General features: G+C 32.5%; 1 pseudogene; it reads left to right on the top strand.

Moving 5' to 3' along the window:
• The first annotated feature begins 4,920 nt into the window (after positions 1 to 4,920).
• On the top strand, positions 4,921 to 5,039 carry LOC112480953 (annotated as a pseudogene).
• Positions 5,040 to 5,286: the final 247 nt, after the last annotated feature.

Here is a 5,286-nt window from a genome sequence, read left to right as displayed (position 1 = left end):
AAAGTTATCAGCTTAACACAGATTGTTATAATTTATGCAAGCCCCAAGATAACCGCTAAAAAAAAAAAAAAACCTATGTTATATAATGAAATGAGAAAGGAATCAAATCATATTGATGCAAAAAAATAAAACATAAAGAAAGAATACCATAGGAAAAGAGAAACGAAGAACTTGAGGCTAAGAGAAAACAAAATGGTAATATTGAATTCTTTCTTATTGATAATTACTTTAAAAATAACTGGGTTAAACTATCAAAAGACATAATAACTGGATTTAAAAAGACAAGATAAAATTATATGCTGTCTGAAAGAAACATAATGTTAGATTTAAGGACACAAAAGTCTTAAAGGGATAAAAGAATATTCCACACAAATGGTAACCAAAATAGAGCAGGGATAGCTCTAATTATATCAGACAAAATAGACTTTAACTAAAAAACTGTCACAAGAGACAAACAGAGATCTTATATAATGATAAAAAGGGTCAATCCATTAGGAAGACATGACAATTATAAATATATTTACACCTAAATCAGAGCATCTAAGTACATAAAGCAAACATTGACAGAACTGAAGGGAAAATAGACAGCAATATAACAGTAGAATGTTTCAATACCCCAATTATTATAATGAATAGACCATCTGGAAGTAAAATCAATAAAGAAAGTGACTTGAACATCACTATATACCTAATGGATCTAAAAGAAATATACAGAACATTTTGCCCAACAGCAGAACACACATTATTCTCAAGCACATATGAAACTTTCTCCAAAATAGATCACATTACATCATAAAACAAATCTTAATAAATTTAAGATTGAAATCATACCAAATATCTTTTCTGACCAAAATGGAAGAGTTTGAACAACCATTTGGTCAAAAAACCAAAAAGGGATTAAAAATAATGACATAAATCAAAAGAAACACAAATACCAAAATTTATGGTAGGCAGTAAAAATATATTGAAAAGTTTAATGCAGTAAATACTTTTTAAAAATCTCAAGCACACTAACTTTATACCTCAAAAAAGCTAAAAAAATAAACTGAGCCCAAAGTTAGCAGAATTAAAAAAAAAAATCCTAAAGCAGAAATAAACAAAATAGAGAATAAAACAATATCAAAGACACTGAATGCTAGGTTTTTAAAAGATAAAAATTGACAAACCCTTAGCCAGACTAAGAAGAAAGAAAAATAAATAAAAGGAGACATTACAAATGATGTTATAGAAAGATAACGCTACTATGAATAATTATATGCCAATAAAATAGATAACCTAAAAGAGATGTATAAATTCCTAAAACTTACAACCCACCAATATTGAATCAGGATTAAAGTCTGATCAAACTTATAAGAAGTATGGAAATTAAATCAATAAGCAAAAAAATTCTCAATAAAGATATCCTAGTAGCAGTGGCCTTCATGGGTAAATCTACCAAACATTTGAAGAAGAATCGATGCATGACATGGATGGACCTAGAGGATATTATGCTAAGTGAAATAAGACAAAGACAAATACCATATAGTTTCACTTATTTGTGTGTGGTATCTAAGGAACAAAATAAACAAAACAAAAACAGACTTGGATACAGAAAACAAACTGGTGACTGATAAATGGGAGGGAGGTTGGTGGGGCTGGGTGAAAAAGGGAAAAAGATTAAGAAGTGCAAATTGGTAGTTGCAAAATAGTCATAAGCATGTAAAATACAGCATAGGGAATATCATCACTATTATCATAATAACTATTTATAATGCCAGGTGGGTACTAGACTAATTGGGTGGAATCACTTTGTACATGATCTAACCACTATGCTGTACACAGGAAACTAATAAAATAATATTGAATGTCAACTCTAATTGAAAAAATAAAAAATTAAAAAAAATAAAAAAGAATGAATGCCAATCCTTAAACTTTTTCACAAAATCGAAGAGGAGGGAACACTTCCAAATTCATTTGATGTTAGCATTACCTTGATACCAAAGCCAGGAAAAGCCAGGTTACCACAAGAAAACTATAGGCCGATATCCCAGATGAATGTAAATATAAAAATTCTCAATGATATACTTGAAAATAAAATTCTAATATTAAAACTATCATACACCATAACCAAATGGATTTTATCTCTGGGATGCAAGAATGGCTCAACCTACAATAACAAAAATCAACGAAGGTGATATACATTAATGCAATGATCATAAAAACCACACAACCGTCTCAATGAATGCAGAAAAAGCATGACAAAATTCAACACCCTTTCATGATAAAAACTCAACAAAATAAGTATAGAAGAAAAACTTCAATACAATAAAAGCAATATATGAAAAACCCATAACTAACATAACTTAGCAGTGCAAAACTGAAAGCTTTTCCTCTAAGGTCAAAAGGAAAGCAAGTTTGCCTTCTCTTCGTACTTCTATTCAGCATAGTATGGAAGTCTAGCCTAGAGCAATTAGCAAGAGAAAGAAATAAAAATCATCCAAATCAGAAAGAAAAAAGTAAAATTGTCCCTGTTTGCAGATATCATGGTTTTATATGTAGCAAACTCTAAAGATGTCATTTAGAAGTTAAAACTAGTAAATTCAGTAAAGTTGTAGGATACTAAATCAACATACAAAAATCACTTACATTTCTATACAATAACAATGAGCTATCTTAAGAGGAAATTAGGGGAAAAATTCCCATTTACAATAACACCAAAAATACAAAATTCTTAGAAATAAACTTAATGAGGTGAAAGATTTGTATAGTATAAACTATAAAACAGGGAAGAAATTAATGAAGACCCAAATGGAAAGATACCCTGTGATCATGGATTGTAGAATATTGTTAAATGTGCATATTATCCAGAATAATCTACAGGTTCAATATAATCTCTGTAAAAAATCTCAAGGTATATTTTAGAAAAGAATTACAAAATTTACAAAAGACCACAAACAGCCACATTAACCTTGAGATAAAAGAACAAAGCTAAAGACATCATACTTCCTGATTCCAAAAATATTATAACCCTATAGTTATCAAAACATTATGATAGTGGCATAAAAACATATACACCAATGTTTCAGCATAGAAATCCCAGAAATAAATTCTCATATAGATAGTCCACTGATAGTCAACAACGGTGCTAACAATTCACATTAGGTAAAGGATATTCTCTTTAGCAAATTATGTTGCGAAAAATGATATCTACATGTAAAAGAATGAAATTGGACCCTTATCTTACACCATATTGTAAAATCAACTCAAAATAAATTAAAGACTTACACTAAGGACCTGAAAATGTAAAATCACTATAAAAAAACACAGGAGAAAAGCTTCATGACTTTGATCTTAACCACGATTTCTCATACTGACAATAAAAGCACAGGCAACAAAAGCAAAATTAGACAAATGGGCCTATCAAATTAAAAAACTTTTATACAGCAAAAGAAATGATCAATAATGTAAAAATGCAACCTATGAAATGATCGTAATATAGGAAAGGCACATGAGAACTACACAAATTGACTAAATATGAAAACAGGTTGTACTCAGAGCCAGCTACAAGCTGCTAGACACGGGAACCTGGCCGATCAGCATAAGGCTAGACCACGGGAAACCTACACAAAGATTCCTGTTTTTTTTTCTCCTGCTGAGATTTCTAATAACTATTTCCCATGCCTTTAATGCTACGTACTTATATTCTGAAAAATACATATAAATGCAATTCCTCAAACACTCAATGTCTAAGTTTCTGGCTTTGAGAGGAGACCATGTCTCTGTCTGTGGAGCATTATTCCTTTGCTAATAAACTTTCCTTTGTCCCTAACTCTGGTTCACTGTTGAATTCTTTCCTGAGCAGAGCCAAGGGCCCTCTCAGTGGGCATTGGGCTCGAGACCCCATTTGGGGGAATATGCCCTATTTTGCATCACTTGAAAATATTTTAAAACCATATACCTGATAAGAAGTTAATCTCCAAAATGTATAAGTAACTTATGAGCTCAATAACAAAAACCTCTAAAAACCCAACTTTAAAAGGGCTAAGGACTTGAGGACATATCTCCAAAGAAGACATGCAAATGCCCAACGTGAACGTGAACAATGGTTAACATTGCTAATCATCAGGAAAGTGCAAATTGAAACCACAATGACATATTCCCTTACACATGTTAGGATGGATATTATATTTTAAAAAGCAGAGAGAGAGAATAAGTGTTGGTTAAGATGTGGAGAAATTAGAATCCTTTCACCGTATTGATGGGTATGCAAAGTGGTGTAACCACTACAGAAAATAGTTTCCTCAAAAAATTAAAAAGAATTACCATAAGATCCAGGAATACCACTTCTGGCTATTTATCCAAAATAATTGAAATTAGGATCTCAAGGAACTATTACCATGCCCATGTTCACTGCGGCACTATTTGCAATAGCCAAGATGTGGAAACAACTAAGTGAGCAAAATAGATAAATGGATCAAGAAAATGTGGTATATACATAAACAAAATACAATTCAACCTTTTGTTTGTTTGTTTTTCAGCTAATTATTTGAAGAGAATAGTAAAATAAATTTTTTGCAAACTAAATTAAAAAATGAGGAAGTAAATGCAAATACAAAATTAAAAATGAGACCTTAAAAGCCTTCCCTGGCACAGCAGCCCACAACTGGAAAGGAACTCAAAAGCAAAGCTTCTCCCTGAGGAGTAAAAGGTTTGATGCCCACCTCAGGCACCCCAACAATTAATACCTGTACCTGAGATACAAGCCTCCAAAACATGTAGCTTTGAAAACCAATGGAGCTCATATCAAGGAGACTCTGGCTCTGGTGGCCACGTGGGTTGTTTTCGTTGGTCCCATTAGACTGTAACATTGGAGAGACTGTTCTTGGCAGAGTATCACTCAGGCACTGCACGTACGGCAGACTGAAATAAATCACTAGTCTAGTCTACAGCCATGCTACCCTGAACAAGCCTGACCCCATCTGATCATGGAAGCTAAGCAGGGTTGGGCCTAGTTAGTACTTGGATGGAAGACAACCCAGGAAGACCAGGTGCTGTAGGCATTAAAAAAAAAAAAAAATAATAATAATAATATAAGGGATTGTAAACTGACAAGGCCCTTGCAATCTGTGAGGTCAACCAAGGGTTGCCTCACCTAAAAACAAAACAAAACAAAACAAAACAATCAAACAAAAAATCAATCGATCACTAGTCTTTCTGTGAAAGACAGCTATTCGTCCAGAAGCTTTGGTCTGAAGGGCAGGCTTCTGGTTTGGCCACTTCTAATAATCTAGGGAGATATTTTCATGG

This window comes from Pteropus alecto, unplaced genomic scaffold (genome assembly GCF_000325575.1).
Source record: "Pteropus alecto unplaced genomic scaffold, ASM32557v1 scaffold20, whole genome shotgun sequence".
NCBI classification, from domain to species: domain Eukaryota; kingdom Metazoa; phylum Chordata; class Mammalia; order Chiroptera; family Pteropodidae; genus Pteropus; species Pteropus alecto.
The sequence above is the reverse complement of the archived record's forward strand: the minus strand, read 5'-3'. Positions and strand labels throughout refer to the sequence as shown.